Genomic DNA, 11,088 nt, shown 5'->3' with positions numbered 1-11,088 from the left:
TGCTGTGACTTTTCATACATGCACGCACAGCTCTCTCCGTTCAAACGAAGGCATTAAAAAATCCAGGGAGATGCCCTACGACTGTCTGTGGGAGTGAAGACGCTGTCCGTGGTGCTGAAATCAAAAGCCCAGCGACAAGGGTAAAAAAACGAAAGAAAAAAAAGACGGAAAACATGTTTTGTAATCCCCAAAAATGATGTGACGGAAAAAAGTAGGGAAAAAATCCTTCATGCAATTCCCTCGTTGAAAAATTCACTGTTTTCATTCCCAACTCTGTGCATAATCCTCCACGATTTATCGTTTCAACTTCCGTAGTGGGGATCAAAAAAGCGCCGATGCGATGCCAAAAAGGTAGTAATAAAATTTAAAGAAAATTTAAAAAATATATATGTATATACTAAACGCCGTTTTATATTCCCTTGGGGTGTATCAGATCGTTTAACATACGTACTTAGTTTAGTAGGATTCCAACTTCACATATCCTCCTGCAGTGTGTCCTGTTGTTGCCCGGTGCGTCCCGTTTAGCGTCCGATGTCCGGCTGTGAGGACGAGAAAGAGAAATGGGGGGGTGACCGAGGCGTAAGAAAGGAACAGGAGGAAACACAGAGAGAGAGAGAGAGAGAGAGAGAGAGAGAGAGGAGGGCATTGAGGATGGAAAGAGGAAGAGATGCGCATGTAAATGAGCCGGGGATGAGTTAAAAGTACTGCTTATCTTGCGTGGTAATTCCAGTACAACCTGGAAAAGGATTAAACTTGAATTTAAATCATACTAAGTTATGGTGAAATTATTATACTGCACAACTTACAGTCCAAAAAAAATAGAGAATATGCCCTCTTCGCGCGCGCGCGCACACACACGAAACCGTTGCTGTCAAGACAGAGCAGAGAGCAGAGCGCTTATTGAAATACATGCCAAGCATAATGCAGTAGGCTTTCGTCGTGACATTGGCAGGAAATTTCCGAATAAAGAACGAACGGCCACTGATCAGTTAACTAGATGCCGGTGATCCGTTATCCTCGATATATGAAGAACGCTTGTTGTCCCATTTTGAAGTCTGTGGCTATGCAGACACCGATAAGCACGGCAACACACACACACATTCATGCACACATCTGCGTAAGGCTTCCCATATGATGCACATGCACATGGAAACAGCCTATAACCACTCACCAATTGCAAAGCATCGGGGAAAGACCACTAGTTTGAATCTTGTTAGATCTCCTTCTCCCCTCCTCTCCTTTTCCCTCTCTCTCTATCTCTCGCCCTCTCTTCTTCTTCTTCTTCTTCTTCTCCTTCTTCTTCTCTCTCGATCTCTCAGTGGCTGAGGCAAAAGAGAGAAGAAATGAAGACGTGATAGGAATGCGATCTCTGCCACTCTCACTCTCCGGTTACTCTGACTCTCTTCCCTTCTTTCTCCTCTACATTTTTCCCTCTCAAAGCAGTTTGCTTAAAATGCAAGTCCTCGGCTTGTGTCCGTCCACTTCCCCTTCCACCACTTTCCCCCCTCCCTCCTTCTCCACAGCCGCCCCCCGGGTGCGCGCTCAACAACGGTATAGCTGGGTGCAAGTATTTTCCTCTCGGTTTCAGGACCGCGTTTCTTTCCGGCTCAGCAGTAGAAGGAATCTGTGGATCATATCGACTGTGGCTGGGTCAGCTGCTATCTTTTTTTCTTTCCCTTTCTTTTTTTCCTCGGGTATGTTTCCCTGTCGTGCGTCAGAGGAATGAGGGACAGAGCTGGGGAGGTGGATGGGGGTGAGGGGGTGAGAGACGCAGAAAGAGAGAGAGCGATCTGGCGGCGAGAGAAAGAGGAGGAGGGGAGGAAAGCGAGTGATGGGGACGGCTGCTCTATGGTTCTGGATGCTGCCGAGAGGAGAAGGGGAAGGGAAGAGAGAGTGGGGAGCGCTCGGGCTTTCGCGGCGGGGACGCGCGTCACGGATAAATAGATAAATAAATGAGTGAGAGTCTGGGAGCGAGAGCCGTGCGGGCTGGGTGAAACTACGAAACCTGTGGATGACAGTCAGGACTCTCCCTCTCTCTCTCCTTATGAGGCTTATCTAATTATAATCACAATGATACTCAGTTCTTTCGCTGAGCATATTTATTCGGCGTTAGTTGCGAGAGCAAATTGTGGAGTTAGCAGCCCCTCACCCTGCCAATACCTCCTCTCACTGCTGTGGAGACGCAGAGGGTGGCCACGACTATCTACAGCAGGCGGGGGAGAGAGACAGAGAAGCACAGAAAGCTTCATTTTTCTCATCCACTTGCGTGTCTTCCCCCGCCTCGCCTCCAGCGGGCAACACAAGCCCGTGTTGTGAGCGGCAAACCAAGCCACAGCTCACGAAGACGACTGGGATGCACTTGCAAAGTTCTTGTATCTCTGCAAGGAGGAGGATGATTTCTGTGGACTGCTGAATTATCGTTACAGTAGCTGTGGTTGCAGCACAAGGCAAAAAAAAAAGTTTACGCAATGAAACGTCACTAAAATCAGCGACGATATCGGGTTGCTGGAATCCTTCTCTCATAACACGACTGCTGATTATATTTATGATACATTAAAGTCACTTTAGAGAAAGGATACTGTGCGCAGGTATTTTAAAGGCTGTAGCAAGTCTTATTAAAATTATTCAGTACCTCTCCGAGTAAAGCAGGATAAGTTAGCTAAAATTGATAATCATTAAGTCTATTTGTGTAGGCGCAACTGTATTTTTTGTTTTTGTTTTTTTAGTCATTTTTGAAAGTGTCCTGTCATGGTAATAGACAAGCAAACCTCCCCATTTGACAATCCTGTAGAGATTTACCACGCATGTCATGGTGGATTACTCCAGGCTAAACTGAGCTCTGGGGACATTCATGCTTTCTGCACATATGCAATGTTAATAAATAGTGATGTTCATAGCAAAAAATGTTGAATCTTGGAGTACAGAGAACCTTCCTATTCATATTGTAAATGTGTTTCCCAATTTCTGCACAGTTCAGTGCCTGTCTCACGCCATGTCATATTAAAATAACTGACACCAACACACAGTGGTGTCAACAAAGAAAAAAACATCTATCAAGAGTTACTTCTGGAGTTACAGACGTGTTAGTGGGACATGATGGAAATGTTTTGCCTGATGTGTTTTCCCTTGGTTTTCCAGACCAGTCACCATTCTATAACGATAAATAAAATACACACAAGCCTTAGGCAGTGCACACCCATAGACAGACACATATTGGACACACAAAAATAGATAGGAGAATAGAAAAAAGTGAGAGCATCTGGTGGACTGTAAAACTGCCATTCTTCTTCATGAGTAGCCATCATTCACCCTTTCAGACTGTCAGCTACTGTCAAAAAGACTGACATAAGGCCACTACAAACCCTTCATTCATCTCACCGGACATGGATGGCCAGAGTTTTTCACAGTACAGCTGCACTAACATACACTTTGGAGATCAGTGCTAATGAGACTACTAGTTAGAGCTTCCACTTTGAATGTTACAGCAAAACATTGATATGCTTGGGTTTGACAAGTATCATGTCACAGGAAGGGCAAAGAAGGACAGTAAATAATAAAAATGTAATCTGTATAACACAAAGACATGAGGTCACGATGTCAAGGCTAAGATGAAAAAAATGCTCAACAGGTTTAATGTGAGCACTGGAAGTAAACAAGTTCATAAAGCTGTTTTGGGGAATGAGGTAACAGGCAGATAAGTCCATATATTTATCTCCACTATAATCTCTCAAAGTCTCCAAAGACTGGAAGCATCCATCCATTCATCCATCCATCCTCTTCCGCTTATCCTTGTCAGGGTTGTGTGTGTTTGTTTGTTTGTTGGGGGGATAACACTGTTAGTACAACATCTGGCATCAACTGAGGGATTTCTTCAGCCTCAAGTAGCAGACAGGAAACGAACAGTTGTGCGCAGGTGAGAAAATTGATGACAACTCCAGTTGTACAGATCAGGAGGGCAGGTGCTCCTGGAGGAAACTCGCCCCTGAAACAGACACACATGCGTACACATATACTGAGAAAGGAGGGAGACAGATAGAGAGAAAGAACAGGGAAGAGAAACAACTAGAAAACAGAAAGTTGGCACAGGAAGACCAGGGGACCATGACATACGTTTATAGATGTTGAAGCAAAAGTATTGTAGTGCTAAATCATAACTGTCAGTTAAGATATGAAAACAAGATTTAAATTTACCAGAAAAAATGCTTTGGTTGAGGTTTTTGTTTCTTTACCTGGTGTACTGCTATTAAATCTATTTGGTGTATTATAACTCCATTTATTAAAAAAAAATATTTTCTCTCAGTTAGAAAGGTATGGTAGGTCTGTTAATGTTTATAAAGGTCAGTGGGTGAGTGCACTGTCAAGCAATGTCATCACTCTAGGGACGCTGATCGAGAAAGCAAAAATATGAGTATAAATTCGGGTAACATTTTAAGGTTATCACTGAATAATAAACTGACCTCACCGACAACATCAATCATCAGAGACAATAAAGAGTATTGTAGTAAACTGCTGCCAATGAATAGACAAAAGGACCCACAACAGCAAAGGGGTGTCTTTATTTCATAAATGCTTAATAATACATGACAGCAATAATAATATGTCAAGTATTTTTTCAGTGCTTTAGCAACTTATAACCAAACATTCCTATCAAAGGGTTGATTAGCAGGACTGCTTAAATAACATGTAAATATGCAAAATATCCATGAAATTAAGATAATGGTTGGGCATTTAAACTGACAGTTTTAAAAGCTAATGGGTTATTGCATTGTTAAAAAAAAGAAAAGTTTTAAAAAAAGTTTTGTGTCCATCAAAAACTTTCCTTCTTTTTCAGCCTTCACCTTTTGAAACTTTCCATTACCGTTTCTCTGCTTGTCATCAGGGGTTTCAGTGACATACCTCATGTCCTTTGTGAACCACAAGGGATGGTGGAAGGCACAGTCAAATAATTCCCTATCTATCTGTCTGTCTATCTATCTAGCTGTCTCTCCTCATGCCAGTCTCCCTGACTGCTTGGGAGTCAGTGTGTCCAATATGTCACTGGTCTGCCTTTCTCACTGTCCACATACACCACAACTTGGCAGCCTGCCAACCAGACCACCCGCCTGCCAGTCTTTCTACCTGATAGCCTGCTTATTTGGCCAACCTGCTGCATTCTTTCATGTCCGTCTGTCTCCGTGCCGCTATACCCATTTGCCTATGAGCCTGTCAGTGTTACTACATGACTGACAGATTTCCTTTAGGCACCTACAAGTTCTATCTTGTCTTATATTTATACTTACTAACAAGGACAGATTGACAAAAGAAGATGTGGGTAAAAAATGGAGAGGAAAAAAAACCCATCTGAGATTTATGTGCCACACGATAGCATGATTTAGTTTGATATTTTGTATCATACAATACAAACATACAATGTATTTCTTTATTATTATCATCACCTATAAGAAAATCTAAAATCAGTATGCACAATATTCATTACCATGGAAGTCTGTATATTTTTCTTTTGTTTTCTGTTTGAGTCTGATGTTGGCTGGGAAAAACAGCTTACTTTACACAGAAGTGTTTGTCATTAAGTTAAGAATATGTCCTATGTTCAAAATATTCTTAGTGACAAACGTTGTTAAACTATTGTGTTCTCTAATGGTAGGTTTTTATTATTAAATAATAAAAAAGACCTACACTCTTTGTAAGTTTCACACACTGGGGTGGCTGTAGCTCAGGTGGCAGAGCAGGTCAGCCACTAAACAGAAGGTCGGTGGTTCGATCCCAAGCTGCATCCTTGGGCAAGATACTAACCCCTTGTTTGCCTACTGGTGCCTACTGTGTCTGGCAGCCTCGCCTCTGTCAGTGCGCCCCAGGGCGGCTGTGGCTACAATGTAGCTTGCTATCGCCAATGGGTGAATGACTGAATGTAGTGTAAAGTGCTTTGGGGTCCTATGGACTAGAAAAGCGCTATACAAATGCAGGCCATTTACCATCTAGCTTTGTGTAGTACATCTATGTACTCTCTGCTGTACTAGAGACACAAAATAGCTGTTGTTCTATATTTTATATCTTTTCACGTGCTCAGTACTTGCAGAAGTACTGCATGCTTTGCACTGAATTTTTTTTATGAAAAGAACAGACATTGTTTAAAGTCCACATGCATGTTATTAATACTTGGAAAGAAAGCTATGTATATATATTGTATCGTACATAGCATTTTAATTTATTCATAGTATAGTATTCACTTCATAGCATTCAATCCCATTGGTGGATAATATTCACAATGCTCTGTATTTTGTTGAATCATCCTGGTTTTCCTGGCATCCCTGCACCAATGGCTCTGGCTGGTAAACTGGGGTTCAAGTCCCCTTTTTTAAGAATGCAATCCAGAAGGGGTGCCTCAACTGAATCACACTCTTCAACTTCCACGGGAAAGTCTAGGGTGGGGCACAAAAGAGGAAAGTTCACATGTTAAACATGGTTGTGAACCCCTGGACAATCTGTTTAGACCTCAAGGATACTTGAGGTGATATTTTCCCAGCAAGTCTAAATGTATTTTGTGGACTTGGAGAGCGCATTTCACTGACTCCCTCAGAGTATCCTGTGGGGGGTGCTCCAGGAGTGCAGTGTATTGCACCCATTGTCAATGGCCATTGTGGGATACAGATTATGTTATTGACCTAGAGGAGCTTTTGGCAGGGGAGAGAGGTCTTTGCATCTCTCATTAGTCTGGTGACTCCTGCAAATGGATGGACGGATGGATGGATGGATGGAAAATTAATACTTTATGCAGTGGCTCACAGATCCATTGAACATAATAAGAGGTCTTGATTGCCTACAGTAAGAGGCTAAAGATATAAGGAGTCTGAAAAAAGGAGTCCACAGCAACATTCTCTTTCAAAGTCTTGTAGTTCAATGCCTGGGCTTGTTTGAAATTTGAGTGCGAGAATGGGTGAGGGTGAGAATGTACCCTGACCTAGGTTTTAAGAAACAGTGGCTGGGGAGATCTTTGACTTTAAAAACAACAAAGAAAAAATCCTTTGAAAAGATCCATTAATGTTTATATTGAATTTGAAATATTCAGAACCACAGAACATTGTTTCTTTTTTCAATATTCTTTGGCAGTCCACATAAAATTCTTCGTGGAAATCAAGCTAAACTCCATGTAGATCTTTTTATATCAGGTATTATAAGTTTCTGTTGTAAAGTGGACTCTCACAGGATTAGACACTGCAAATATACAGGGCCAGAGAAGAAGTTAAATGTCACATCGGGGTTTGCTTCAATGAATTCTTTCTAAGTTTATGAACTCTCTCCCTCTCTCTTTGTGTGCTTGTGTGTGCTGGCCACTGAGCAGCACTTTAATGTGGTCACATCTGAGTGATTGGCCCAACAGTGCGGATGAAGTTCAGGACAAAAGAGCATCCAAATATAAAACAGATGTCGACATTTTGTTCTCTCACACACAATCTGAGTGAAACAGAGCAAGTGTAGGTGTCATTGTCTGGCGAGAACATTACAGCTTTGTAACATCTTTATTGCGCTCTTACTGTAAAACATAGTACGAATATTGTCACTGTTACTGAAACGTCTGACAGCATTACAGGAAACCAGTAGCCTGGCTGTGGTAATTCAAAGTTTATTGTAAAGTGCTTACATAATTAGATAATGAATAATGATTTAACTGGACACTGTTTTGTCTGCCCTTGTCACTACATTTCGTTAGTCTATGCCTCTGCTTCTTCCACGTTCCTAGATATAGAAAACCACACATACAGTATTCTACACTACAGAGTGTACATGTAACATTTTCAACTTATAAAGTGGCTGAAAACAGAGGCAAGCTGGCAGGCTGTTAATGGAGAAGGTACTTAACTGTATCACTGAAAACAATCAATCATGCCACACAGTCGTCAAATAATTCCAATAGGCTAACAAAAACCTAACAGAACCAGAACTAACCAAAGGCAGATTGCCAGCAGGGGAAAATGTATGAATGCCAGAATAAAGAGACAATGACCTGAGAAAGATTGATGCCTGAATCCCACCAGGGGTGTTTACGTCAATTTCTGTCTTAAATGTGGCTGTCAGCACGGTTAGTGCTCATTCAAGCCAGTGCTTGTGATTCCACAGAAGAAACCCTCTGCTCTGTGTCTCTAAAATACACGTCAAGCGAATGCATTATCATCCCAGGGCATGATACAATATTTTTTTCTTTTTTGTGAGATGTCACTTGTGTGTCCTTGTTACACTCAAGATGTTTGCTGGATTCAGTGGTTTGACTTGCTGGCCAAAGCAACACTGGTGGTGCCATTTTAGAGGCTTACGAGTCTGCAAAGTCTTAAAAAAAAGGTGGGTAGGGATTGGTGGCATAAATGACATGTTTGCCAGGAGATTAAGTTTCATGAGTAAACTCAAAAGGTACTTTGGCAAAATGGTATTAAGAGAAATCCAAGAAATAAAAAGAGACTGGCCATATCTTTTGACAGAAGCAACTGGACAGACCAGATGAAGAGGGCACAGAACATGTGGGTAGTTTCACAATAAAATAACAAACACTCCAATTTTAAAAGTCTCTACCTCTGTCTTAAGAGTAAAAAAAAAAAGAAAGAAAAAGCTGATCTTTAAAATATAACAGAAAGAAGATATCAAAGCCCTGTTTACTGAAGACTGTGTCCTCACTTCATGTCATGTCATGTCAGAAGCCACAAATCAACACAGAGATCACGATGGTGCATAAAAGGCAGGCTTATGTAAATTCGATTTCCATTTCACAACCAGGGGTGGTGTGTGTCACCCTGATGCTCAGTTCCTCTACCAGAGGCATGGGAGTTGGAGGCTTCCGTGCATCTTCTCATGCTCCTTGTTTTGGATGTTACTGTCAGCTGAGATTGTCAAAGCTGTCACAACAGCCCTCTTCTGCTCCTTGTCAACCACTATTGTGTCTGGTTTGGTAGTCAACAGCTGCTTGTCATACTAGCTTCACATTAGCTTCAGTCAGTCTTAACTCCTAGTTCTCAAGTCCTTGAGACCAAGTCTTTCTTCCAAAGCACTTTGCTCTGCAATGTGAGGCTTTTCTATTGTGTGCTTTTCTCTTGTTCTGTATATATTCCTATTGATTGTATATATTTCTCCCGTTTGTTATTTATTTCTGCCGTCTTACAATTTATATTTTATTCCTGCACAGTTGCCGTGGAGGTTTGACACCCCTACTTTAGCTTTTAGCAGTGGCTCATGGTGAAAATAGCCCTTCATTTTACCTGAATCACCGAATCTTTCCCTTCCTAATTATATCCCTCCATCTATTGTTCACTTCTTCACAGCTGGTGCTAGCAGCAGGAGCCTCTTGTGACTGTGAGTCATGGTACTACTACTTATGGTGCAGCAGCTCCAACATCTAACATGTTGATTAATTTGGCACATTTTGCTGCATTTATTTTTACTTTCTTTGTATTGTCTTCTCTCAGCTGTTCAGCTCCACCTTCTCACCACTTCTTCCACACTAAACTTTTTTTCTACAAGCTCCATGAGAGAACAGCAAAAATAGGGAAGGTACCGGTTGAATTAAGAGATGTGATTGGCCAATCCAGTGTCAGTAACGAAAGTAAATGAATCCGCTGACATTAATGCTTGTACAGCAGGTGAGGATTGGCCCTTTGGGCTGGTCCATACGCCCAAAGGTGGGTTGGCCCACCAGCAAAATGCCCAGTATGCCAGATTACATGTCTAATCCAGCCCTGGTATAATATCTTGTCAGGCCAACCTGTCTTCTGTCTAAAGTATTGTCTGAAATTAAGCTTATATAATCCACATTATCAGTATTGTCTTTGTGCACACTGTAATTTTCTACTTTTGAATTTTTATCTGTCCATTGTACCATTAGATTAAAAAAAAACCTGGTGGTCATTTAATGATGTTGGGAATTCCCAAAAATTCACGTAAATAGTCTCCTTAACTTCCCACTAAATCCAGCATTCCTCCCTGTCCAGGATGTATACATCCTCATCATTGAAAGAGTGTCCACTGGCCTGTAGGTGTAAATAGACTGCGGAGTCCTGGCCTGATGAGTTAGCTCTTCTATGTTGCCCATCCACTTAGCCAGGAGTTGTTTGGTTTCCCTGACGTATAACTCAAGACAATCCTACTGGCACTTAGCAGCATACACTATATTACTCTGTGCCAGGGGACCTGATCCTTGGGGTGGACCAAATTTTGGGAGAACATATTTTGGGGTTTGAAAGCAACAGAGATGTTGTGTTTAAAGGAAATGCATCTCAGCTGTTACCGTACTCTTGACATATAAGCAATCACTAAGAGTTTTCACTTAGGCAGCATTTGTCCTTCTTCTCTCCTGGAGCTTTCTTTAGGTGCCTTCCCAGCTTTGACAAATGGGATAATCACATTTACTCATAGCCTTCTTGATGTGATGTTCTTCTGCTTCCCTCGATGCTCTGTCTGTGGGGCTGTTGTTCGCTCTGTGTTGTAGCATCCTGATGACACACCGTTTGTGCTCCAGTGGATGATAAAGTCAAACCTTAAATAACGATCCAAATGTGTTGTTTTAAAGTTGTTGTGGAAGTTTTCCATTAAATAAAGCCTGCAGACAAGCGGTGAGCGGTAGCTAACAGTCTTTAATCAAAACACAAAGAACAGAAAAACCCAGCTTGGTGGAGAGCCTGCATGATTGCGGGGCAGACAGTCAGCAAAGTCTCCCTGAGCCTAGCATGACTCTCAGTTAAATACCTTCTTCAGGAACAAAAGGCAGTACACAGCTGTTTCACACCTTAAGTTTCACATTCCCTTGCTACCCCCCAGAGTCCTCAAAGAGACAAAAGATTCTTCCTGTGGAGTTGTCTGCTTCCCCCAACTTCCTTACCAGACCCCCACCATCTGTTTAACTGTATGAGTGTGAGACATGCTAAAATCCAGTGGCACCAAGGCATTATACAATAAAATAATGTGATTAATACATAAATAAAAGAAATTCCTATACACAGTACACATCACTTTTTAAATGCCCCCCATTACTGATGGAAAATTCCCAGTCCAAGAAGGCTAAACTGTCAATTTTCATATTCTCTCTGGTGAACTTGATGTGTTGGTTCA

The 11,088-nt window shown here is 41.8% G+C and overlaps 1 protein-coding gene and 1 long non-coding RNA gene across 3 annotated transcripts in view; one reads left to right on the top strand and one right to left on the bottom strand.

The window, feature by feature from the left end:
• Nucleotides 1-1,258, bottom strand: part of slitrk3a (SLIT and NTRK-like family, member 3a) — a 7,294-nt gene extending 6,036 nt beyond the window's left edge. Inside the window, exons 1-2 of one of the 2 annotated variants that reach the window (XM_005720542.1) lie at nucleotides 1,172-1,258; nucleotides 452-539 (exon numbers count right to left, since the gene is read on the bottom strand). The gene's annotated coding sequence lies outside the window, so the exon portion shown is untranslated. Of the gene's footprint in view, nucleotides 1-451; nucleotides 540-806; nucleotides 832-1,171 lie in introns of those variants that run through there. The other variant, XM_005720543.1, reaches the window with a different exon arrangement.
• LOC102201165 (uncharacterized) overlaps nucleotides 481-11,088 on the top strand; it is a 17,019-nt gene continuing 6,411 nt past the window's right edge. The window contains exons 1-2 of the long non-coding RNA XR_311395.1: nucleotides 481-490; nucleotides 5,713-5,717. This is a non-coding gene — a long non-coding RNA (uncharacterized LOC102201165). The remainder of the gene's footprint in view (nucleotides 491-5,712; nucleotides 5,718-11,088) is intronic.

This window comes from Pundamilia nyererei, unplaced genomic scaffold (assembly GCF_000239375.1).
Source record: "Pundamilia nyererei isolate P.nyererei 1_Seehausen unplaced genomic scaffold, PunNye1.0 scaffold00003, whole genome shotgun sequence".
Taxonomy (NCBI): Eukaryota; Metazoa; Chordata; class Actinopteri; order Cichliformes; family Cichlidae; genus Pundamilia; species Pundamilia nyererei.
Note: the sequence above shows the minus strand (reverse complement) of the source record. Positions and strands in the feature narration are given on the sequence as shown.